Source organism: Oncorhynchus gorbuscha, linkage group LG25 (assembly GCF_021184085.1).
Source record: "Oncorhynchus gorbuscha isolate QuinsamMale2020 ecotype Even-year linkage group LG25, OgorEven_v1.0, whole genome shotgun sequence".
In the NCBI taxonomy this organism is placed as follows: Eukaryota; Metazoa; Chordata; class Actinopteri; order Salmoniformes; family Salmonidae; genus Oncorhynchus; species Oncorhynchus gorbuscha.
The window spans coordinates 3,538,412-3,566,029 of NC_060197.1; the positions used below are offsets into that span (position 1 = coordinate 3,538,412).

Here is a 27,618-nt window from a genome sequence, read left to right on the forward strand (position 1 = left end):
CATTGACCTTAGCCTACATGCCATAAGTAGATTTGCTGATGAACCTCTTACTGCAAATTAAATTCACAGGGACATTTTAGGATATGGCCCCATGATTTGAATGGATTGGTTGTGGATCATATCAAACTTACAAGCATTTCGCTACACCTGCAATAACAGCTGCTGAACACGTGTATGTGACCAATACAATTTGATTTGGTTTGATCGCGACAGGTGTGTTGTAGATATCCTGTTGAACACCAATGATCAGTTCCTGGTGATCCCGGATTATACCATTTTCATCACACCACTCCACAGGTCGATAAACACTGGTATTCCTCATTGGGTAGAATCATCTGAGAATTTGATTGCATGCGTGTTTTGGAACAGTTGCATAAAAAAGAGCTCCCTCCAATGTGAAATCCTGACTAAAATATTGAGACTGAAGGTTATAGCAGAATCTGACAGTGCTGAAAGATGCTGTGGACCAGCTCTGCACCTAGCTGTTTATCTGTGTTAAAAGGTTGTGTGCTTAAATCAGAAAATACCTCTAAGGTTCAAATATATTTAATGGGCTTAGGCTACAGCAATATGCTACACTCATGGTTAACTTATAACGATGCGTATTTTGCAAGTCTCTAGCTGTAGGATCACGTCCATCTATTGATCTGCAGCCTATGATCAGCCAGGAGAGTATGGCAGGGTGCCACCTAGATGACGTGCATGAAAACCTCGCCTGTCCCAAACTCTTCGCCCACTGCTAAATCCATCGACCTTATTCTCCAAGCTTCCTGGAAGGACGAAGTCAGGGTGGCCGATAACAGAATGGCAAGCCAAATGATCCATAAAAAAGACGTTATACATCCGGAGTAGTTGTAGGCTAGGTTCTGTATTTATTTATCGTCATTAAAATATTAGCTACACTTGTGCTCGAGACATGTAGGCAGGTTAACATATCCCAGGAATTGAACTTGCTGGTGATGATGCTCGTGGATCATGACTGTTCTGGGACTGATGTTCGGTTGGTTCGTCAGCTCAACAAGGGTATGAGGATTCAACCAGGGATATGCAGCGGAGGGACCGAGCAGCAACGGGGATGTAAAACCGGAGATGTCAATGAAAATCTTGTTTGTCTGCAATCTCAGGATGAAACGGGACGGGTGTGTCCTGGAAGCCCAGCACTGGCGACAGACACGCGGCTATCCTCCTGTTCCACAGCAGGTAAAGTCCAAAGAACGCATTGTATATTTTTTCTGTAAGGTTTGCAAAGTAGGCGACACGAGATTAATGAAAACAAATGAATTATCCCTTTACATAGGAGCTAGTATATCTGATTATGTAGATAAGTGTTGGTGCATGGATGGTGATACAATGTAGCAAAATGTACAGTGCGCTACAATTTACACTAACATCCCACACTAACTTTAAATTAACAATTTAAGGTGCTTAATATAAATCATGTATAGTCCTGATGAAGCCTAAATGTGATTGTTTTTCTATAGGCCAACTCAGAGTTATTAAACATTAACTTTTTAATTTCCCTTGATGACCCAGATTTAATTGGTTATTTCTCAGCTCATCAACCATAGTTTTCAAGGTTAATTTTTTATTTGACTGGATGACCCTCATAATCGTAGCCAGCAAAACTGCTCACCCATTATGGAGAGTCATTGACATGCATGCACACCAAGTGTGGAAAAATGTTTGCATTTTTCCACTTTTTCCGTGATTGTTCGTAAACGTTGGCACCCTTTCCCTTCAATATTTTACCAGGCAAGTCAGTTAAGAACAAATTCTTATTTTGAATGACGGCCTAGGAACAGTGGGTTAACTGCCTGTTCAGGGGCAGAACGACAGATTCGTAGCTTGCCAGCTCGGGGATTTGAACTTGCAACCTTTCAGCTGCTAGTCCAACGCTCTAACCACTATAATTAGTAACGTTTCCAAAATGTTTCCAAAATGTTAATGCATTTTTGGCTAATGAATGCATCCATTGCATCTTTTGAGCAGTCTGACTCTTGTAGTGTACGTGGAGACAGTATTGCAATTTAGGACCTATTTAGTGGGCCTTTACTTTAAATAGTAGTTCGGCGCAAATGTTTTCAGTTCATTTTCAGAGTGGCGACAACAAACATCCTCCTGAATTAAAGGAAACATGCATCTCTGAGTAGAGTATTGATTATATTGCAGCACTTTCCCCAACACAGACACAAAAGTCCATCCAAAAACAGACGTTATTTATTTAGTAAGTTTCAGCAGCCTCTGGCCAGATTTAGCTCCTCCATTAAAGCTAATCGAACTAATGGGGGCGTTTTTGTCTTCTGTTCTAAAACACAAAAAAATGTCCTCCAAGAAACTCCAACGCAGTAAATCAACTACTGTGTGTGACCTTGCATGGGATAGATCCAGGTTATCTGGGGGAAATAAACATGTTCTTGAAGGCTGAGTGTGATGTGAGAGTGGCTCTGATCAAGGGCAACCACTGATAATGTTGTCTTTCCAGACCGTGAACCAAGCAGTGGCAGTTACAACGTCTCCACTGGAACGGGAACCTTTTACAGCTGCGTCAGTCAGATCACCATCGGTAATTGTACTTTACAGAATGTCTTACTCTATATCCAAAAGAGACCCCAAGGGGAGGCCAATATTTGGTTTGGTGGGAAAAAGTCACGCTGAAACTTTCAGAAATGTTTGGAAAATAGACCCTGTGTGAAAACGCTGACCACGCCAAGAAATGAGACTTTTAAAAAATGAGTCTATCCTTTATCAGGTAAAAGTCGACCAGATCCAATATCATGCATCTTTTACACCTGCACATGAACAATTCCTCAGGTGCTGTATGTGGAGTTCTTGACAAATGAAATTGATATAGAGTAGCCTAGATAAAAAGCTAATGTTTAATGGATGCATGGATGAGTTTTTGACCAGGCACAAGTCATCCACAGATTGATCAATTTGTAAGTCGCTCTGGATAAGAGCGTCTGCTAAATGACTTAAATGTAAATGTAAATCATTCTAAATGTAGTCCACATGCTTTACCTCGAGCCACCTCTAGTCTTCAGAAAATGACAAATCAATAGCCTTTCTCAATAAGATGCCTTCAAGGGAGTCAATATACCCCCTGGATGAGTGTGATTTTAAAATCTTTCCCCATTGTTTGGCCAGGATAGGGTACTCTGCATCACTATGGGTCCCCTAAAGTGCTAATGGGCGATCAGTCTCCCCTAATTCAACCCTATTGGTTTGTTGTAGTCTTTACCCTAGTAAGTGCTGTTGAATATTGGAAATGAATAAGCGTATTATAACCATGGAGAATTCCTGGATTACAAGCAAAGGGTGTTCTAATGTGATGAGCTACATCTAATAAAATGTATTGAATTGATTTATTGATGCAGAATATTCGCCTGGTCAAAAATACTGATTGCTGCACTCACCATTGTTTGAATTCACTTATTGACTAGGCCAGCTGATCACAGCCCATGATGAATCCCCCTACAATTCCATTTTACTGTAAACAAATTGACCAGACTTTCAGCACGCTTATAGGGAAGGACATTCAACAAGCACTTGCACAAATGACTGAGGATTGGCTGAGAGAAATTGATAATAAAAAGATTGTGGGAGCTGTTTTGTTAGACTTCAGTGCAGCGTTTGACGTTATCGATCTTAGTCTGCTGCCGGGAAAAACACATGTGTTATGACTTTACACCCCCGACTCTGCACTATACACGCCAGCTACTACAGTGAGTGAAATCACTGCAACACTAAACAAAGAGCTGCAGTTAGTTTCAGAATGGGTGACAAGGAATAAGTTAGTCCTAAGTATTTCAAAAACTAAAAGCATTGTATTTGGGACAAATCATTCACTAAACCGTAACCTCAACTAAATCTTGTAATAAATCATGTGGAAATTGAGCAAGTTGAAATGACTAAACTGCTTGGAGTAACTCTGGATTGTAAACTGTCATGGTCAAAACATGTTGATAAAACAGTAGCTAAGATGGGGAGAAGTCTGTCCATAATAAAGCACTGCTCTGCCTTTTTAACAACACTATCAACAAGGCAGGTCCTACAGGCCCTAGTTTGATCGACCTGGACTACTGATCAGTCGTGTGGTTAGTTGCCACAAAGAGGGACCTCGGAAAATGACAATTGGCTCAGAACAGGGCCCTTAAATGTACACAGGGAGCTAACATTAATAATATCCATGACATGCTGAATGCACTGAGGTGTCTGTTTAAACTACTAGCACACAGCTGAGACACCCATGCATACCCCAAAAGACATGCCACCAGAGGTCTCTTCATAGTACCCAAGTCAAGAACACACTATGGGAGGTGCACAGTACTATGTAGAGCCATGGCTACATGGAACTCTATTCCACGTCAGGTACAGCGCATTCGGAAAGTATTCAGACCCCTTGACTTTTTCCACATTTTTGTTAAATTACAGTCTTATTCTGAAATTGATTAAATAGTTTTCCCCCCTATCAATTTACACAAAATACCCCATAATGACAAAGCAAAAAACACTTTCCTTTTTGGGGGACATTTATTTTTAAAAAAAACATGTTTTTTTAATGGTATCATATTTACATAAGTATTCAGACCCTTTACTCAGTACTTTATTGAAGCACGCTTGTCAGCGATAACATCATTGTGTCTTGGGGATGACGCTACAAGTTTGGCGCAACTGTATTTGGGGAGTTTCTCTGCAGATCCTCTCAAGGTCTGTCTGGTAGGATGAGGAGCATCGCTGCACAGCTATTTTCAGGTTTCTCCAGAGATGTTAGATCGGGTTCAAATCTGGGCTGTGGCTGGTCCACTCAAGGACATTCAGAGTCTTGTCCCGAAGCCACTCCTGCATTGTCTTGGCTGTGTGCTTAGGGTTGTTGTCTTGTTGGAAGGTGAACCTTCACCCCAGAGGTCCTGAGCGCTCTGGAGCAGGTTTTCATCAAGGATTTCTCTGTACTTTGCTCCGTTCATCTTTCCCTCGATCCTGACTAGTGCCCCAGTTCATGCCTCTGAAAAATATTCCCACAGCATGATGCTGCTACCACCATGCTTCACCGTCGGGATGGTGCCAGATTTCCTCCAGACGTGTCGCTTGGCAGTCAGGCCAAAGAGTTCAATCTTGGTTTCATCAGACCAGAGAATCTTGTTTTTCATGGTCTGAGAGTCCTTTAGGTGTGTTTTGCCAAACTCCAAGCGAGCTGTCATGTGCCTATTACTGAGGAGTGGCTTCCGTCTGGCCACTCTACCATAAGGGCCTGATTGATGGAGTGCTGTAGAGATGGTTGTCCTTCTCTGGAAGGTTCTCCCATCTCCACAGAGGAACTCTGAAGCTCTGTCAGAGTGACCATCGGGTTCTTGGTCACCTACCAGACCAAGGCCCTTCTTCCCTGATTGCTCAGTTTGGCTGGCGGCCAGCTCTAGGAAGGGTCTTGGTGGTTCCAAACTTCTTCTATTTAAGAATGATGGAGGACACTGTGTTCTGTTTTGCTAGCACAGACTGGAATATGTTCCGTGATTCTTTCAATGACATTGAGGAGTACACCACATGAGTGCATCGAGGACGTCGTCTCCACAGTGACTGTACGTACATACCCCAATCAGAAGCCATGGATTACAATTAACATTCACACTGAGCTAAAAGGTAGAGCTTCCGCTTTCAAGGAGTGGGACTCTAACCCAGAAGCTCATAAGAAATCTGGCTATGCCCTCAGATGAACCATCAAACGGGCAAAGCGTCAATACAGGACTAAGATCGAATTGTACCGGATCGGACGCTCGTTGGATGTAGCAGGACCTGCAAACTATTACAGACTACAAAGGGAAGCACAGCCGAGAGCTTGCCAATGACACGAGCCTACCAGACGAGCTAAATAACTTCTATGCTTGCTTCAAGGCAAGTAACACTGAAATATGCATGAGAGCATCAGCTGTTCTGGACGACTGTGTCATCACACTTTCCGCAGCCAATGTGAGTAAGACCTTTAAACAGGTTTCCATTCACAAGGCTGCAGGGCCAGACGGATTACCAGGACGTGTACATTTACATTTAAGTCATTTAGCAGACGCTCTTATCCAGAGTGACTTACAAATTGGTGCATTCACCTTATGACATCCAGTGGAACAGTCACTTTACAATAGTGCATCTAAATCTTAAAGGGGCGGGGGGGGGGGGAGGGAATACTTATCCTATCCTAGGTATTCCTTAAAGAGGTGGGGTTTCAGGTGTCTCCGGAAGGTGGTGATTGACTCCGCTGTCCTGGCGTCGTGAGGGAGTTTGTTCCACCATTGGGGGGGCCAGAGCAGCGAACAGTTTTGACTGGGCTGAGCGGGAGCTGTACTTCCTCAGTGGTAGGGAGGCGAGCAGGCCAGAGGTGGATGAACGCAGTGCCCTTGTTTGGGTGTAGGGCCTGATCAGAGCCTGGAGGTACTGAGGTGCCGTTCCCCTCACAGCTCCGTAGGCAAGCACCATGGTCTTGTAGCGGATGCGAGCTTCAACTGGAAGCCAGTGGAGAGAACGGAGGAGCGGGGTGATGTGAGAGAACTTGGGAAGGTTGAACACCAGACGGGCTGCGGCGTTCTGGATGAGTTGAAGGGGTTTAATGGCACAGGCAGGGAGCCCAGCCAACAGCGAGTTGCAGTAATCCAGACGGGAGATGACAAGTGCCTGGATTAGGACCTGCGCCGCTTCCTGTGTGAGGCAGGGTCGTACTCTGCGGATGTTGTAGAGCATGAACCTACAGGAACGGGCCACCGCCTTGATGTTGGTTGAGAACGACAGGGTGTTGTCCAGGATCACACCAAGGTTCTTAGCGCTCTGGGAGGAGGACACAATGGAGTTGTCAACCGTGATGGCGAGATCATGGAACGGGCAGTCCTTCCCCGGGAGGAAGAGCAGCTCCGTCTTGCCGAGGTTCAGCTTGAGGTGGTGATCCGTCATCCACACTGATATGTCTGCCAGACATGCAGAGATGCGATTCGCCACCTGGTCATCAGAAGGGGGAAAGGAGAAGATTAGTTGTGTGTCGTCTGCATAGCAATGATAGGAGAGACCATGTGAGGTTATGACAGAGCCAAGTGACTTGGTGTATAGCGAGAATAGGAGAGGGCCTAACACAGAGCCCTGGGGGACACCAGTAGTGAGAGCGCGTGATGAGGAGACAGATTCTCGCCACACCACCTGGTAGGAGCGACCTGTCAGGTAGGACGCAATCCAAGCGTGGGCCGCGCCGGAGATGCCCAACTCGGAGAGGGTGGAGAGGAGGATCTGATGGTTCACAGTATCGAAGGCAGCCGATAGATCTAGAAGGATGAGAGCAGAGGAGAGAGAGTTAGCTTTAGCAGTGCGGAGCGCCTCCGTGATATAGAGGAGAGCAGTCTCTGTTGAATGACTAGTCTTGAAACCTGACTGATTTGGATCAAGAAGGTCATTCAGAGAGAGATAGCGGGAGAGCTGGCCAAGGACGGCACGTTCAAGAGTTTTGGAGAGAAAAGAAAGAAGGGATACTGGTCTGTAATTGTTGACGTCGGAGGGATCGAGTGTAGGTGTACTCCGAGCAATGTGCTGACCAACTGGCAAGTGTCTTCACTGACATGTTAAACCTCTCCCTGTTGGAGTCTGTAATACCAACATGTTTCAAGCGGACCACCATAGACCCTGTGTCCAAAAACACTAAGGTAACCTGCCTAAATGACTACCGACCCGTAGCACTCATGTCTGAAGCAATGAAATGCTTTGAAAGGCTGGTCAATGCTCACATCAACGCCTTTATCCCAGAAACCCTAGACCCACTCCAATTTGCATACCGCACCAACAGATTCATAGAAGATGCAATCTCTGTTGAACTCCACACTGCCCTTTCACACCTGGACAAAAGGAACACCTATGTGAGAATGCTGATCATTGACTACAGTTCAGCATTCAACACCATAGTGCCCTCAAAGCTCATCACTAATATAAGGACCCTGGGACTAAACACCTCCCTCTCCAACTGGATCCTGGACTTCCTGACGGGCCGCCCCCAGGTGGTGAGGGTAGGTAACAACACATCCGCCATGCTGATCAACACAGGGACCCCTCAAAGGTGCATGCTCAGTCCCCTCCTGTACTTCCTGTTCACTCATGACTGCATGGCCAGGGAGGAGGTCAGAGACCTGACCGTGTGGGGCAAGGACAACAACCTCTCCCTCAACGTGATCAAGACAAAGGAGATGATTGTGGACGACAGGAAAAGGAGGACCAAGCACACCCCCATTCTCATCGACGGGGCTGTAGTGGAAAAGGTTATACAGCTGCACCATCGAGAGTATCCTGACAGGTTGCATCACTGCCTGGTATGGCAACTGCTCGGCCTCCGACTGCAAGGCACTACAGAGGGTAGTGCGTACGGCCCAGTACATCACCGGGGCCAAGCTTCCTGCCATCCAGGACTTCTATACCAGGCGGTGTCACAGGAAGGCCCTACAAATCGTCTATGATTCCAGCCACCCTAGTCATAGACTGTTCTCTCTGCTACCGCATGGCAAGGGGTACCGGAGTGCCTAGTCTAGGTCCAAGAGGCTCCTAAATAGCTTCTACTCCCAAGCCATAAGATTCCTGAACAACTAATCAAATGGTTACCCAGACTATTTGCATTGCCCCCCCCCCCACTGGAATGCTGCTGCTACTCTCTTATCTATGCGTAGTCACTTGAATAACTCTACGTACATGTACCTCGACACCGGTGCCCCCGCACATTGACTCTGTACCGGTACCCCTTGAATATAGCCCCGCTATTGTTATTTACTGCTGCCTTTTCATCATTTGTTATTGTTATTTCTTACTTTTTGGGGTATTCTCTTAAAACTGCATTGTTGTTTAAGGGTTTGTAAGTAAGCATTTCACTGTTGTATTCGGCGCATGTGACATACAATTTTATTTATTTGATTGGACTTTCTTAGACCTTCAATGTTTTGGTACCCTTCCTCAGATCTGTGCCTTGACACAATCCTGTCTGGGAGCTCTACGGACAATGTTAACTTGCCAAAACTATAGTTTTGGTTTTGTTTTGGCAAGTCGGTTAAGCTTCTGATAGGCTAATTGACATTATTTCAGTCAATTGGAGGTGTATCTGTGGGATGTATTTCAAGGCCTACCTTCAAACTCAGTGCCTCTCTGCTTGACATCATGGGAAAATCAAAAGAAATCAACCAAGACCTCAGAAAAAAATTGTAAACCTCCACAAGTCTGGTTCATCCTTGGGAGCAATTTCCAAATGCCTGAAGGTACCATGTTTATCTGTACAAACAATAGTATGCAAGTATAAACACCATGGCACCAGGCAGCCGTCATACCGCTCAGGAAGGAGACGCCTGTCTCCTAGAGATTAACGTACTTTGGTGCGAAAAGTGCAAATCAATCCCAGAACAACAGCAAAGGACCTTGTGAAGATGCTGGAGGAAACGGGTACAAACGTATCTATATCCACAGTAAAACGAGTCCTATATCGACATAACCTGAAAGGTCGCTCAGCAAGGAAGAAGCCACTGCTCCAAAACCTCCGTAAAAAAAGCCAGACTATGATTTGCAACTGCACATAGGGACAAAGATCGTACATTTTGGAGAAATGTCCTCTGGTCTGATGAAACAAAAATAGACCTGTTTGGCCATAACGGACCATCGATATATTTGGGGGAAAAGGGGGAGGCTTGCAAGCCGAAGAACACCATCCCAACCGTGAAGTACAGGTGTGGCAGCATCATGTTGTTTGGGTGCTTTGCTGCAGGAGGGACTGGTGCACTTCACAAAATAGATGGCATCATGAGGATGGGAAAGTATGTGGATATATTGAAGCAACATCTCAAGACATCAGTCAAGAAGTTAAAGCTTGGTCGAAAATGGGTCTTCCAAATGGACATTGACCCCAAGCATACTTCCAAAGTTGTGGCAAAAGGGCTTAAGGACAAAGTCAAGGTATTGGAGTGGCCATGACAAAGCCTGACCTCAATCCAATGGAACATATGTGGGCAGAACTGAAAAAGTGTGTGCTAGCAAGGAGGCCTACAAACCTGACTCAGTTACACCAGCTCTGTCAGGAGGAATGGGCCAAAATTCAACCAACTTATTGTGGGAAGCTTGTGGAAGGCTACCCCAAATGTTTGACCCAAGTTAAACAATTTAAAGGCAATTCTACCAAATACTAATTGAGTGTATGTAAACTTCTGACCCACTGGGAATGTAATGAAAGAAATAAAATCTTAAATAAATAATTCTCTCTACTATTATTCTGACATTTCACATTCTTAAAATAAAGTGGTTTCCCTAACTGACCTAAGACAGGGAATTTTTACTAGGATTAAATGTCGGGAATTGTGAAAAACTGAGTTTAAATGTATTTGGCTAAGGTGTATGTCAACTTCTGACTTCAACTGTATATAGACAGGTGTGTGCCTTTTCAAATTATGTCCAATCAATTGAATTGACCACAGGTGGACTCCAAGTTGTAGGAACATCTCAAGGATGATCAATGAAAACATGATGCACCTGAGCTCAATTTTGAGTCTCATAGCAAAGGGTCTTATTTATTTATTTATTTATTTTAGTAATATGTATATATTTTAATTGTTTGTACTTTTTACCCCTTTTCCTCCCCAATTTCGTGATATCCAATTGATAGTTACAGTTTTGTCCCATCGCTGCATCTCCCGTACGGATTCGGGAGAGGCGAAGGTCAAGAGCCATGCGTCCTCCGAAACACGACCCTGCCAAGCCGCACTGCTTCTTGACACACTGCTCGCTTAACCTGGAAGCCAGCCGCACCAATGTGTCAGAGGAAACACTGTACACCTGGCGACCCAAGTCAGCGCGCATGCGCCTGGCCGCCACGAGGAGTCGCTAGAGTGCGATGGGACAAGGACATCCTAGCCGGACGCCGCTGAACCAATTGTGCGCCTCCTCATGGGACTCCTGATCGCGGCCGGCTGCGACACAGCCCGTAATCAAACCCAGATCTGTAGTGACACTTCCAGCACTGCGATACAATGTCTTAGACCGCTGTGCCACACGGGAGACCCCTGCTTTTATTTTTAATACATTTGCTAAAATGTCAACCAGTTTTCGCTTTGTCATTATGGGCTACAATGTGTAGATTGATGAGGAAAACATTTAATTTAATCCATTTTAGAAGAAGGCTGTAACGTAACAAAGTGTATAAAAAGGGAAGGGGTCTGAATACTTTCCGAATGCGCTGTAACTGATGATTTAAAAAACAGATAATAATACACCTTATGGAACAGCGGGGATGGTGACGAGACACACACACACGCCTACACATGATAATACACCCCCTCTACACACAAGTACACATGGATTTTGTATTATAGATATGTGGTAGTAGAGTAGTTGCCTGATGTGTTGTGAAAAGTGTTATGAAATGTAATGTCTTGTTAGATACTACTGCACTGTTGGAGCTAGGAACACGAGAATTTTGCTACACCCACAATAACATCTGCTAAATATGTGTATGTGACCAATACAATTAGATTTGATTGAATGTTGCTGGACCCCAGAAAGAGTAGCTGCTGCCTAATGGGGTTCCTTAATAAATACAAAATAATACAAATCTAGCCCAATTCTAGGCACCTGCATTGTAGTGTACCTTGGTCCCTCTAAGAGGCAGGAAGTGCTGGCGGTGGTGATCTGGGCCTGACATTCCTCAGAGAGCTAGGCAGGGCAATTTTTTTTATGATGACTGCGACAGAGATGTTGCTTAGAACACACTGTATCGTTCAAGCAGCTCATTGCATAGATGGTTTTAGAGGGCACCCTGAAGCACACACAGGTGTGGATTACCTTGTATGCTATAGCATTTCAAGTAGCATACAGTTGCAATGGAGGTTGAGATTTCCCAGGGATCCACTACATTTGCAATTATAGGAATAAAGATTTATGTTCATGAATAAAGAGTAGTAATAAAGTTGCCACCCGAAGAGGCGATACATTCTTAACTCCATTTTACTGCTTGCTTCAGTGTAATATATAGCCTAATCAAAAATGCAATAAATTATGTATTACTGTCTACTGATGCTTTACACAGCATTAATAAGAAGGCTACTAGCTCTTCAGTATGGGCCATTCTACTGTCAATGTTTGTCTATGGAGATTGCCAGCAACGGTTGTGGCTGAAATGGACAAATCCACTCATTTGAAGTGTATCTTATAATGTGCTGGGGTTGTGTTTCCAGAAAAGCTAAAGAAGGCTCTCTGCTCTTTGGTGTGATGCCCGTTGAGCGTGGATGCAGATATTTGCGTTCATGCAATGTCTTTAGGATTGTTGGGTGTGTTGGCAACCTTCATGTGGTATGCTTCAAAAGGAAAGTCAAATGCATAATGTAAACTCTGTTAAAATCAATTCAAGTTAAATGTACACTCTGCAGCATGCTATCAATGTTACCATATTTTTCTTATTTAATTCTACAGATTTTACAGAATTGACAGACTTCCACAAAGGTGCTTGCAGTTGGAAATGTTTCACAACATACCTTTTTAATAAAGATTTAGTTGTCAACTGTCAAAAAATACTTTTATCATAAATAGCCTCCTCATACTTAGTTATGATACTTCCCAAGATGTATGTGTAAGTAGACCACTGACAAACGAGAAACGAAGATTTGACTCATCAAACAAGGGAAAGGACAGTCATGGAGCAACATCAACCACTAGAGAGCAGCATTGTTATGGACATAGCACCTACTTTTTTTCTTTTGAACTGGGAGTGCGAAATATGTCAGCATTTTGCTTAATTGGTCCAACTAGGGAAGCGGAACCCTGAATTTCTGATATATGGGAAATGTAATCATAAGTGGAAAACTCAATCCTCCAGAGAGCAACAACCTTAGTTTCATTATGAAACAGGAAATTATTTGAATAATATCACTAATTTCCCTATTCAAGCAATGGGATTTTTCTGCAATGTCTGACTTTCTGGGATCTATTCAATAACAAGGATTTTCAAAGAACCATGACATTGCTGTAAGAGAAATAGACTAAGTATGCAAGTTGCAAGGACAAGTGTTCACATTCATATGCTTTCCAGGGTTATGTGTTATAGGAAGGGAGTCCATGTTTTGAGAAACTCTTTCTGAGATATTAATATTCCCTACAGGGTTTGATCTCGGGGGGCCAAGTGGCCATTGGCATCTCTCATTGGAAGAGTCCATTCCCTCCTAGAGGTCACCCCCTGTGTGACAGTCCTGATGGGGTTCGCTCCGAGGCCTCTGCTGCCACAGCCCCGCATCTCCCTGAGTACCAAGAGCCAGTGTCCTGTCCTGCCTCCCTGTCAATCAACCCTATATCATCCCACTGCAGCGCCAGCCAGGAGACCATCAGCGACAGCAGCACAAGTAAGGTTTCACCTTTCAACTTTGAACCCTGACTTCATTCTAATCTCAGCTCTGTGGTTTGGTCACTAAAACTCCAGCCTAGAAACGGCTTTATCCTGCCTAAGCTCAGAACCTTTGGCGTTCGGGGTAAATTGGTTCTGAGTTGCACAGAAGAGAGTATCCTGGAATCACATTATAGTGTGAACACACCTGGATTGTTCCATATCATTTCACCAAGTCATGACACCCACTATCTCAGATTGTTCTGAAATTATTTCTGTAGTTAGAAACAGATAAGATGTCCTGCAGCATTATTTTGTTGAAATATAATTTGTTGAAATATAATTTGATCTCTGAGAAATTAAGCTAATTGATTGCATCCATAATTTATAGGATTCATATAATACTCAATAAATAAATTACCGTGGGGCGTTGGTTGTCTGTGAGTGGCTTTTGACAATTTCTCTGGATTCCTCATGTCTAACTCATTGTTAGAAAAAAGTTTGGTCCAAATTGGATGTTAGGCACTATATTTATTGAATATTATATGAACCCTATACATTTAAAATGGCAAATTTGGGTGCAATAAATTAGCTTAATATCTCAACAAAATAATTTAGCAGGAATTATAATCTTATGTTTCTAACAACAGAAAGAATTTCCGAACAATCTGAGATGGTGGGTGTAAAAATTCAGTGCTTGAAACAAATATGGTTGTTACATAAGCATACACACAGTCTATTTCTGGTTAGTACCCGTGGGGGAAAAAGTACCCAGTTGTGATGCTAAAGTAAAAGTACAGATACCTTTTAACAGAAAGTTACTCAAGTAAAAGTTAGTCACCCAGTAAAATACTACTTGAGTAAAAGTCAAGGTATTTGGTTCTAAATATACATGTACTTAAGTATCACACGTAAATGTAATTGCTAAAATATGCTCAAGTATCAAAAGTAAAAGTATAAATCTCTTCATATTCCTTATATTAAGCAAACTAGATGGCACCCTTTTATTGTTTTAAACATGTACAGATAGCCAGTGGCTGTGATAACATGCGTCTTGGTGAGAAGTGTAGGCAATACAAAACGGCACAGACAAAAATCCCAAAACTACGCTCTCGAATACTCAGAAACTCGTGCAAACGCACGGAGGAACAACCACAATTCCGACACTTTACATACACGTGCGTAATAGCGAAAAAACAACAAACATCAAATACAATCGAGCGCAATACACACGAATCTAATCCTGCACGAATTACGGCAGGTAACAGGTGCCCTATATACCCACAGAAATCAAAGCAATTGAAAACCAGGTGTGAAAGGAACGCAGACAAAACAACTAGAAAAAGAAAAAGGGATCGGTAGCGGCTAGTAGACCGGCGACGCCGAGCGCCGAGCGCCGCCTGAACAAAGAGAGGAGTTACCTTCGGTAGAAGTCGTGACAGTGGCACACTCCAACACTCAGACATAATTTACAAATGATGTATTTTGTGTTTATTGAGTCTGCCAGATCAGAGGCAGTAGGGAGGACCACATGTTCTCTTGATAAGTGCGTGAATTTGACCATTTTCCTGTCCTGCTAAGCATTCAAAATGTAACAAGTACTTTTGGGTGTCAGGGAAAATGTATGGAATAAAAAGTACATTTATTTTATTTAGGAAAGTGAAGTAAAAGTTGACAAAAAAAAGAGAATACATATACCCTCAAAAAAAGTATTTGGGATCGGTGTCCCTTCCACAGGACGGTTGAGGCTAATGGGAATAGCTTGAGGTTGTAAGTAACAAGAAATAGACATATCTGATATTAGCAGAAAGCTTAAATTATTGTTAGTCTACTGCACTGTCCAATTTACAGTAGCTATTACAGTGAAATAATACCATGCTATTGTTTGAGAGTGCACAATTTTGAACATGAAAAGTTATTAATAAACATTATGAAATGGTTCATTGGATCAGTCTAAACCGTTGCACATACACTGCTGCCATCTAGTGGCCAAAATCAAGACCTTTCTCTTGCATTTCAAAGATGATGGTACAAAAAAATACAAAATAACGTTTTTGTTTTCTTCTTTGTATTTTACCAGATGTATTGTTATATTCTCCTACATTCCTTAAAAAATTTCACAAACTTCAAAGTGTTTCCTTTCAAAGGGTACCAAGAATATGCATATCCTTGCTTCAGGGCCTGAGCTACAGGCAGTTAGATTTGGGTATGTCATTTAAAGTATTTTTAATTAAGTACTTTACACCACTGGTTAGCAGACTGTGTTCCAGTGTTCCAGTTGGATCCTGCCTGAAAACAAATAGGTAAAATAATGTTACTAACATGGTAAAGCATACAACAGACTTGAAAACACACTTTTGGAAAGCAGCCAGCTATTATATATGTAGGGTTTGTTTAATTTGCAGTAGCGTGACACTCACTCTGAGTGTTGCATGCAAGTAGGGTAACTAATGGTATAATTTTCTAAGGGATTCCTCCTTTTAAAATATACACACTCTATACAACAATTGTGTGTGTGCATCAATGTGTTTATGTGCATGTGTCTGAGGTGCTGGCTTTTAAAAACACATTGACACCCAGAGCAGCAGCAACTGTCATTCCTTTGGTCAACAACCACACTGATAGAGCCAGCCCTGCTCCGATTGGCTACCCTCAAAGCTCCTATCCCACGGATTGGCTGACGGGGATAACTGATTAAGAATACTGATTGTCTTGCAGCTCTCTTGCACTCCCCCTCACTCTCTCCCTCTCTCTGCATAGACAATCTGCTTGTATTTTTCCCTGAGAGAAGATCTAAGCTGGTCTGCATCTGTTTCTTCCTGAGCTTTGCCTCGTGCCGGCTGGACAGAGGTTTATATAATCTGAGGGATGTTTTGGGGATGAGCAGAGTGGTGTGTGTGTGTATGTGTGTGTGAGGGAGCTCAGAAGCTAGAGCAGAGCGCTGCGGTGCTCGGGAGTGGAGTTAAACATGAGGAATGCAGCTAATTGCCTCTGCAGAAGGTCCTTTTCCTTTTCCCCCTGCGGGGTCTTTAGTACGGGAGCCAAGTTTAGCTAGTTGTAGCTACTGTAGCGCTTGCGGAACCTCCGCTGGGTCGGCCCCAGGGCTGTGTCGTCCTCTCCTTTTGCCCTCTGAGGGGTTGAAGCTCTCTCCCTCTCTACCCTGCATGGTGAGTGCTGCAGGCAACTTGTTTTAGACCCACAGCAGTGTTGTTGTTTTTTCCCTCTGTAGTGGTTTTGCTGCAGTGATCTCTCTCTCTCTCTCTCTCTCTCTGTCGCTCTCGCTCCCCCTCCCCCTCTCTGTTTCAATCTATTTCTTTCTCTGTCCCTCACTCATATGCTATGACCCAAATGTCCTCTTCTTTTACTGTCTATCATCTCTGTTCTCTTTTCACACTATTGTGTTCCAGAACCGTACAGGCATTTGACCTTCACACACGCATACACACACCCTCACTTCTTCTTTCTCCCATCTCTCCTTGGCTCCCATTCCCCCCCTCTCTCTCCCGTATCGCCCTCCCTCCCACACGGTTTCACTCCGGGGGTTGTAAATGAGCTGTGTGTCCAAAGTGTAGCACTCCTCCATTATGCATGGTTCAGGGAAGGAGAAGTGGGTCAGGGATCAGTGGAGACGCCGTGTGTCCAAGCTCTGTTTCCCATCTGGCAGGTGTGAAACGGCCATTGTGTTGCCCCGGGGCCTGATGGAGCCTGGAGGTCTGTTGTCCCCTGACTGTACTGGTGTAGTGGTACAGAACCCTCCTCTGTCTTCCTGGTCCCCATGGCAACCCCCCCCCCTTTTTTTTATTTTGCGCTCACTTACCCAACCAGCTAGCCTACTGTGAGCTGTCATGCTAAGGCAAGGTTATGTCATATGGAGGAGGCGCTAGCGATTTCATTGGGGAATCATTTTTTGCAAGAAAGATTTCTCTACTGACAATCCATCAGTGGCTTATGATTCAGGGTTACAAATCAACTAGCAATACTGTTATACTGTAGCAATTTGTCATTTAATTCAAAAGTCCTTTTCGCAGCATAACTAGAAGTTCATGCACTTTGGTGCAAAACATCTTAATATTCAACAAAAGTTTTATTGTACCCAAGAATGTAAGGCAATGTAACTCACCATCGTTACATCAGTGGGAGCCTGGAAGCCTTGGGCTTGTTTCCTTGATGCGTGGAGAAGTCCGCGAAATAGCTATTTGAAAACCAACCGAAACTAGCTTCGACTATTTATTTGAACCCTACTTCTGATTTTTAAGTATTCTCATGTAGCCAAGATTGTTGGTTAATCGGTGTGTCTGACTGGGTATCATGCAACATTTGCTGTTGTCTGTCCTGTTCAACAGTTTTAGATTGCTTGTAGATTCCATGATGAATATATTGTGTAGGTGGTCTAGTTTTTGACGAGTTCACCATTTCCAGACATTCAGATCCAAAAATGGGCGTCCATCCCAAAATATCTCGGTGCTCTGTCTGTTTTCCTCTGCTGCCAAGGCTGAGGTGACCTCACCAGTAGCTTATGTTACAAATGAGTGGTGATTCCATATGAAACCAGGACAAAGAAATACCATGATTTGTGGGGATTTTCACTATTTTATTCATATAATTTTTCTTTGGGGGTGGTATTGTTGACATATTTGACATTTGTATCTAAAAGTATAATTGAGAAAAAAAAGAAAAAAGTTGGCATTTATAAAATTTTGTCCTGGTTTCATATGGAATTACTCAAATGCAGGTGTAACAGAGAGTCTTATAATGATACAGATTAAATGAGTGCCGACTGTTTAAGCCATAGAATTATATACAGAATCACATGAATTATAGAACCTCTATGAGCTCAGCTCACTAGATTTGTGTGGTCATAAATACCATGAAATGTGAAATAAATATTCTGAATCAATACTAGCCAATCTCTTTTTCATCATGTAAGAGGTAACATTTATGGGAATGAGGGAAAAACTATTTGACTCTTGACAGAATGATTATTTTGTAGGAAACACTACTTTTCTGAATGGTTAGATATTACTGCACAGTTGGAGCTAGGAACAAAAGCATTTCGCTACACCCACAATAACATATGCCAACTATGTGTAATTGACCAAAACAATTTGATTTGATTTGCTGTGAATTGTGAGCCAGGCTAAATAATGTTAGCTAAACAGTGGTGATTTTAGCATGTAAATCTCAGTGGGGCAAACAAAATAAAATGTGGGATGCATGCCAGCAAAGCCACAACACAACACTAAACAATACATTTATTGCACTATAACTGTCATGTTTTGTCATTTATTATCTTGTCTTGTCCCTGTGCTTCCCATTCTATTCGTTTCCCTCTGCTGGTCTTATTAGGTTCTTTCCCTCTTTCTATCCCTCTCTCTCCCCCTCCCTCTCTCACTCTCTCGCTCTCTCTTCTCTCTATCGTTCCGTTCCTGCTCCCAGCTGTTCCTATTCCCCTAATCAATCATTTAGTCTTCCCACACCTGTTCCCGATCCTTTCCCCTGATTAGAGTCCCTATTTCTTCCTTTGTGTTCCGTTCCTGTCCTGTCGGTTCCTTGTCTAGAATTCACCGTGCTGTGTTTGTGTATCGCCCTGTCGTGTCGTGTTTTCCTCAGATGCTGCGTGGTGAGCAGGTGTCTGAGTCAGTCTGGTTCAAGTGCCTTCCCGAGGCAACCTGCTGTTCACCTGCTGTTCAAGATCGAGTCTCCAGTTTGTCCTCGTCATTTCGAGTGAAAGTTGTGTTTTTTTGTTTGTAATTACTTTACTGGATTAAAGACTCTGTTTTCGCCAAGTCGCTTTTGGGTCCTCTTTCACCAGCATGACAGAAGGAACCGACCAAGGAATGGACCCAGCGACTTCAGACGCTCGTTACACTGCCGTCGAGATCCAAGGAGCCATGCTCGGCAGACACGAGCAGGAATTGTCTGCTGCTCGCCATGCCGTGGAGAACCTGGCCGCTCAGGTTTCCGACCTCTCTGGACAGTTCCAGAGTCTACGTCTCGTGCCACCTGTTACTTCCTGGCCTGCCGAGCCTCCAGAACCTAGGGTTAATAACCCACCTTGCTACTCCGGGCAGCCCACTGAGTGCCGCTCCTTTCTCACGCAGTGTGAGATTGTGTTCTCTCTCCAACCCAACACATACTCTAGAGAGAGAGCTCGGGTTGCTTACGTCATTTCACTCCTTACTGGCCGGGCTCGAGAATGGGGCACAGCTATCTGGGAGGCAAGGGCTGATTGCTCTAACAAATTCCAGAACTTTAAAGAGGAGATGATTCGGGTTTTTGACCGTTCAGTTTTTGGTAGGGAGGCTTCTAGGGCCCTGGCTTCCTTATGCCAAGGTGAACGGTCCATAACGGATTATTCTATTGAGTTTCGCACTCTTGCTGCCTCTAGTGAGTGGAACGAGCCGGCGCTGCTCGCTCGTTTTCTGGAGGGACTCCACGCAGTGGTTAAGGATGAGATTCTCTCCCGGGAGGTTCCTTCAGATGTGGACTCTTTGATTGCTCTCGCCATCCGCATAGAACGACGGGTAGATCTTCGTCACCGGGCTCGTGGAAGAGAGCTCGCATCAACGGTGTTTCCCTGCTCCGCATCGCAACCATCTCCCTCCTCTGGCTCAGAGTCTGAGCCCATGCAGCTGGGAGGGATTCGCATCTCGACTAAGGAGAGGGAACGGAGGATCACCAACCGCCTGTGCCTCTATTGCGGAGTTGCTGGACATTTTGTTAATTCATGTCCAGTAAAAGCCAGAGCTCATCTGTAAGCGGAGGGCTACAGGTGAGCGCAACTACTCAAGTCTCTCCATCAAAATCCTGTACTACTTTGTCGGTCCATCTACGCTGGACCGGTTCGGGTGCTACATGTAGTGCCTTGATAGACTCTGGGGCTGAGGGTTGTTTCATGGACGAAGCATGGGTTCGGAAACATGACATTCCTTTCAGAGAGTTAGAGAAGCCTACGCCCATGTTCGCCTTAGATGGTAGTCATCTTCCCAGTATCAGATTTGAGACACTACCTTTAACCCTCACAGTATCTGGTAACCACAGTGAGACTATTTCTTTTTTATTTTTCGTTCTCCGTTTACACCTGTTGTTTTGGGTCATCCCTGGCTAGTATGTCATAATCCTTCTATTAATTGGTCTAGTAATTCTATCCTATCCTGGAACGTTTCTTGTCATGTGAAGTGTTTAATGTCTGCCATCCCTCCCGTTTCTTCTGTCCCTACTTCTCAGGAGGAACCTGGCGATTTGACAGGAGTGCCGGAGGAATATCATGATCTGCGCACGGTCTTCAGTCGGTCCCGAGCCAACTCCCTTCCTCCTCACCGGTCGTATGATTGTAGTATTGATCTCCTTCCGGGGACCACTCCTCCTCGGGGTAGACTATACTCTCTGTCGGCTCCCGAACGTAAGGCTCTCGAGGATTATTTGTCTGTGTCTCTTGACGCCGGTACCATAGTGCCTTCTTCCTCTCCGGCCGGGGCGGGGTTCTTTTTGTTAAGAAGAAGGACGGTACTCTGCGCCCCTGCGTGGATTATCGAGGGCTGAATGACATAACGGTTAAGAATCGTTATCCGCTTCCCCTTATGTCATCAGCCTTCGAGATTCTGCAGGGAGCCAGGTGCTTTACTAAGTTGGACCTTCGTAACGCTTACCATCTCGTGCGCATCAGAGAGGGGGACGAGTGGAAAACGGCGTTTAACACTCCGTTAGGGCATTTTGAGTACCGGGTTCTGCCGTTTGGTCTCGCCAATGCGCCAGCTGTTTTTCAGGCATTAGTTAATGATGTTCTGAGAGACATGCTGAACATCTTTGTTTTTGTCTATCTTGACGATATCCTGATTTTTTCTCCGTCACTCGAGATTCATGTTCAGCACGTTCGACGTGTTCTACAGCGCCTTTTAGAGAATTGTCTCTACGTAAAGTCTGAGAAGTGCTCTTTTCATGTCTCCTCCGTTACTTTTCTCGGTTCCGTTATTTCCGCTGAAGGCATTCAGATGGATTCCGCTAAGGTCCAAGCTGTCAGTGATTGGCCCGTTCCAAGGTCACGTGTCGAGTTGCAGCGCTTTTTAGGTTTCGCTAATTTCTATCGGCGTTTCATTCGTAATTTCGGTCAAGTTGCTGCCCCTCTCACAGCTCTTACTTCTGTCAAGACGTGTTTTAAGTGGTCCGGTTCCGCCCAGGGAGCTTTTGATCTTCTAAAAGAACGTTTTACGTCCGCTCCTATCCTCGTTACTCCTGACGTCACTAGACAATTCATTGTCGAGGTTGACGCTTCAGAGGTAGGCGTGGGAGCCATTCTATCCCAGCGCTTCCAGTCTGACGATAAGGTTCATCCTTGCGCTTATTTTTCTCATCGCCTGTCGCCATCTGAGCGCAACTATGATGTGGGTAACCGTGAACTGCTCGCCATCCGCTTAGCCCTAGGCGAATGGCGACAGTGGTTGGAGGGGGCGACCGTTCCTTTTGTCGTTTGGACAGACCATAAGAACCTTGAGTACATCCGTTCTGCCAAACGACTTAATGCCCGTCAAGCTCGTTGGGCGTTGTTTTTCGCTCGTTTCGAGTTTGTGATTTCTTACCGTCCGGGTAGCAAGAACACCAAGCCTGATGCCTTATCCCGTCTGTTTAGTTCTTCTGTGGCTTCTACTGATCCCGAGGGGATTCTTCCTTATGGGCGTGTTGTCGGGTTAACAGTCTGGGGAATTGAAAGACAGGTTAAGCAAGCACTCACGCACACTGCGTCGCCGCGCGCTTGTCCTAGTAACCTCCTTTTCGTTCCTGTTTCCACTCGTCTGGCTGTTCTTCAGTGGGCTCACTCTGCCAAGTTAGCTGGTCATCCCGGTGTTCGAGGCACTCTTGCGTCTATTCGCCAGCGCTTTTGGTGGCCGACTCAGGAGCGTGACACGCGCCGTTTCGTGGCTGCTTGTTCGGACTGCGCGCAGACTAAGTCGGGTAACTCTCCTCCTGCCGGTCGTCTCAGACCGCTCCCCATTCCTTCTCGACCATGGTCTCACATCGCCCTAGACTTCATTACCGGTCTGCCTTTGTCTGCGGGGAAGACTGTGATTCTTACGGTTGTCGATAGGTTCTCTAAGGCGGCACATTTCATTCCCCTCGCTAAACTTCCTTCCGCTAAGGAGACGGCACAAATCATTATCGAGAATGTATTCAGAATTCATGGCCTCCCGTTAGACGCCGTTTCAGACAGAGGTCCGCAATTCACGTCACAGTTTTGGAGGGAGTTCTGTCGTTTGATTGGTGCGTCCGTCAGTCTCTCTTCCGGGTTTCATCCCCAGTCTAACGGTCAAGCAGAGAGGGCCAATCAGACGATTGGTCGCATACTACGCAGCCTTTCTTTCAGAAACCCTGCGTCTTGGGCAGAACAGCTCCCCTGGGCAGAATACGCTCACAATTCGCTTCCTTCGTCTGCTACCGGGTTATCTCCGTTTCAGAGTAGTCTGGGTTACCAGCCTCCTCTGTTCTCATCCCAGCTTGCCGAGTCCAGCGTTCCCTCCGCTCAAGCGTTTGTCCAACGTTGTGAGCGCACCTGGAGGAGGGTGAGGTCTGCACTTTGCCGTTACAGGGCACAGACTGTGAGAGCCGCCAATAAACGCAGGATTAAGAGTCCAAGGTATTGTTGCGGCCAGAGAGTGTGGCTTTCCACTCGCAACCTTCCTCTTACGACAGCTTCTCGTAAGTTGACTCCGCGGTTCATTGGTCCGTTCCGTGTCTCCCAGGTCGTCAATCCTGTCGCTGTGCGACTGCTTCTTCCGCGACATCTTCGTCGCGTCCATCCTGTCTTCCATGTCTCCTGTGTCAAGCCCTTTCTTCGCACCCCGTTCGTCTTCCCTCCCCCTCCCGTCCTTGTCGAGAGCGCACCTATTTACAAGGTACATAAGATCATGGACATGCGTTCTCGGGGACGGGGTCACCAATACTTAGTGGATTGGGAGGGTTACGGTCCTGAGGAGAGGAGTTGGGTTCCGTCTCGGGACGTGCTGGACCGTTCACTCATTGATGATTTCCTCCGTTGCCGCCAGGATTCCTCCTCGAGTGCGCCAGGAGGCGCTCGGTGAGTGGGGGGTACTGTCATGTTTTGTCATTTATTATCTTGTCTTGTCCCTGTGCTTCCCATTCTATTCGTTTCCCTCTGCTGGTCTTATTAGGTTCTTTCCCTCTTTCTATCCCTCTCTCTCCCCCTCCCTCTCTCACTCTCTCGCTCTCTCTTCTCTCTATCGTTCCGTTCCTGCTCCCAGCTGTTCCTATTCCCCTAATCAATCATTTAGTCTTCCCACACCTGTTCCCGATCCTTTCCCCTGATTAGAGTCCCTATTTCTTCCTTTGTGTTCCGTTCCTGTCCTGTCGGTTCCTTGTCTAGAATTCACCGTGCTGTGTTTGTGTATCGCCCTGTCGTGTCGTGTTTTCCTCAGATGCTGCGTGGTGAGCAGGTGTCTGAGTCAGTCTGGTTCAAGTGCCTTCCCGAGGCAACCTGCTGTTCACCTGCTGTTCAAGATCGAGTCTCCAGTTTGTCCTCGTCATTTCGAGTGAAAGTTGTGTTTTTTTGTTTGTAATTACTTTACTGGATTAAAGACTCTGTTTTCGCCAAGTCGCTTTTGGGTCCTCTTTCACCAGCATGACAATAACAGTGACCACAAACTGGTAGGGCCTACATGTATTTTGTATTTAACCTTTATTTAACTAGGCAAGTCAGTAAAGAACAAATTCTTATTTACAATGATGGCCTAGGAACAGTGGATTAACTGCCTTGTTCAGGAGCAGAATGACAGATTTTTACCTTGTCAGCTCGGCAATTCTAACTAGTAACCTTTCGGTTACTGGCCCAACGCTCTAACCACAAGGCTACCTGCTGCCCCAATAAAGCTGTCATACATAAAGCTGTCCCAACAACAGAGTCCCAACACCTTACCACTGCTACACTTGGATTTCAGCGGAGGCTTGTCTGGCAGCGAATAAAGTTAATTCAGCCTCATTTACTGCCTTTTAAAAAAACATAGCTGATATGGCTGACTTGCTTAAAAAAATGTGGTTTCTACTGACAATTGGGATGTACAAACTATGGCATAAGAGGACGACAAGCGGATAAGAGGCAATCCATAATTTAGATTAATGAGCGAGCAACGACGGACGTAGTCAATAACTATTTGTTCAGCACTTTTGAAATGTACAGTGACAGAATTCAGAACATGAGCCGTTCTTAGTGTACTCCCTGTACAACAAGTCAGAACTGTAGGAAAAATAAAGGAGGCACATAAACAGACAATGAAAGCTCTTACAATATTAAATTATTACATTTCTCTAAAACAGGTTATAGGCTACATGTGCACCACCAAGTTAGAACAGTAGACAAAATTAAGAGGTGAATATAGACAAAATTATTAGGGTGAGGCACATTGATAGCCGTTTGGGTATTTGCGTGTCAAAAATATACATGTCATATAACACTATTTGACGCATTAAATAAGCTTTTAATTTGACAAGTCAACTTACACAATTCTATTATAGAATGTTGTGTGTGTGCTGAATTTGCACGTGCAAGCCAAGCGCCACCACTACTATTAGTAGCACTGTACAAAACAAATTTGCAAATAGCCACACACCTGCCACAAACGATGTGTTTACAATACCACGTTGGTGAAAATTAAACAAAATATTAAGATGAGGCACATGGGCTACTAACAGCTTACTACACAACATACACTTAGTATTACTTTTTTAGCTACAGTATACATATCTCCCTTGCATATTACATCATTTATGCTGCAGCATACAATACATTTTTGGACTCACCTTGTGAAGGTGGCGCGGTGGTCCTTTGTGGGCAAATTTAGTCATCAAAGTCTGGCTTTCTCTGGATTTATGGTGGGTACACTGGGGGAAAACAGGGGTTGCTTTGCAATGTTGTAGTCAGCCACTGATTTCTTACAAACCACTCATTGTTGAATTTATGATTTCCAACTTGTTGTGTAATCTTTATATCCAATGGCCGATGAGCACCGATATGTTTTATCTATCATTTCTATTCATTGTTTCTCTTCATATATGACAGGGATTAAAAATGATTTGCCAGCAGATTGACTTAATTCATGGTGATGACTTGCTAGCTAAGACTAAGTAAGATGTTGACATGATCAGTCCAATCAAAGCTACTGTACATATAACGTGATTTGACGTCATTTTATCTGTGGCCAATGATCTTGAGACTTGTAATATAACTCTATGGCAGGACCCAAAGGGCTGAAATTTTGGATGTCTACTCTTACTAAGGACTTAAACTTGGCGATGACATAGTGTCCCCTGAGTGACAGAACACTGAGCCAATCTCGGCGCAATGCTCATATTTTCTGCTGGCACGCCCCACAACCACAGAAAGCACTGAGCTGGGCTGAAACACCTCCATTTTGGAGCTGCCTCACGTAATAAAACCAAAAATATACCATGTTTGTCACCACTGTAGCTGAATGGTGCAGCTTTACTCACAGATGAGCAAATAAAGTCACCTAAGAATCACTGTAGTCCCATGTTACATTTCCTGAGTGTAATTTCATTACATCCACTGAATGTAACTTCATACTTTGTTTTGCTGTCTGCTAACTTCATTGCATCTTGGTAATGGCCCCCATTCCTGGAGGAATAGAGCCTATTTTTCCCTCCATGTGGCAGACTCAATCACTAACTTAATAACTTGTCAGGTAAGACTGCTTCCTGTTCATGTGCAGAGGCCATGAGCCACTGTTTGGTGCTATCTGGGATCCTTGGAACTTCCCTGCCCTTACTCTAACCATTAACCGTTTTAAATTTCAACTTCAATGGGGTGTCATCAGAGTTGGGAAATCCCAAGGATATCATTTAGACTTTTCCCATGAGCCAGTCTATTTGTCCTGTAATTAGCTGGTGATGTGATGCAGCACACCTGAATGTAATGTACTTCTCATTATCAATCAGAAGTTTCCTATAATACACTTCTCCACTGAATAGTACTATGTGTTTGTGACTGTACAATGGTTTTGTGTGGGGAAACTACTTAAACCAACTAGCTTAGCCTGAACATCCTCCTGCGATAGCTAGCATAGCAACATGTTAGCATTGGCTTGGCCTCCACGCTTATGGCATGGATTACCACATGACAATTGGCATTTTGTGTGTGTACCTTGGGTCAGGATTTTGGCCGATATGCTCATTGACTCTGCACTGTGACTGTCTGACTCGGTGTAAATCAGTTTGTGTGTGTGTGTCTCAGTTGGTAGAGCTTGGTGCTTGCAACACCCGGGTTGTGGGTTTGATTCCCATGGGGAACCAGTATGGGAAAATGTATACACTCACTACTGTTGATCTGGATAAGAACATCTACTAAATGGCTAAAATGTGTGTGTGCTGCTACCTAGTGGTCACTCAGAGGCAACAGAGCCACTGTTGTTCATTATTGATTGGCTTTATGTTTCTCTATGGACACCTAGGCTTCTATGCTGATATCATATCAAATCATCCAACCTAGATCAACCTAATGGTCTATTAGTGGGCCAATCATCTTGTTCAGTATTTATACTTTTCCAGGGTCTAATCTACTGACTAGTTAATATAAATCATGTAAAGTATATCTTAAATGTAAAGGATTTTCTCAATGTTGTGACTTGTGCTTAATCTTGAACTTAGAGGGAACTGTGGTAGTTGTGGTAACAGCACGATACAGACCTTGTGCTTAATCTTGAACTTAGAGGGAACTGTGGTAGTTGTGGTAACAGCACGATACAGACCTTGTGTTTGGAAGTAGCACAGATGGAATTTTAAAGTGTGCAAATGATATGCTTTGATGTGTGAATTCAGACCGGCAGAGCTGCGTTAGAAAACTCTTTCAAATATGATGGAATCATTGGATTTCTATAGTGCCCTGGCTTTTATCACTCACATCTCCTCTGGGGCTGCAGTAACCTCTACTCATGCTATAAAATACCCCCTAGCAGTTGATGGCTGAGTGAAACGTTTATTACAACTGAAGTCCCTGAGGGAACCCGCCCATCGATTTCATCCAGGAAGAAAGAGTTTGTGGTGGTTTTATTACCTGCTGTTATTTCAATACCTCAGCCACTGCGGGAAGGGAGCGTTCTCCCTCCCACTCCTTCTCTGTATGTCTGGGGCTCAGCAGAAATATTTTGCTGAGTCGCGGAGCTGTCACAAAGGGAAATTCAGCTTTCAGACCAGCGACGACCTTCCCCAGAGCCTCGTCAGATGGACGAGTGGGTCACAGACCTCTT

The 27,618-nt window shown here is 44.4% G+C and overlaps 1 protein-coding gene across 1 annotated transcript in view; it reads left to right on the top strand.

Annotated features, from left to right (window-relative positions):
• The first annotated feature begins 716 nt into the window (after positions 1-716).
• LOC124014226 (anoctamin-4-like) overlaps positions 717-27,618 on the top strand; it is a 68,051-nt gene continuing 41,149 nt past the window's right edge. The window contains exons 1-3 of the mRNA XM_046329022.1: positions 717-1,200; positions 2,483-2,563; positions 13,133-13,370. The gene's annotated coding sequence lies outside the window, so the exon portion shown is untranslated. The remainder of the gene's footprint in view (positions 1,201-2,482; positions 2,564-13,132; positions 13,371-27,618) is intronic.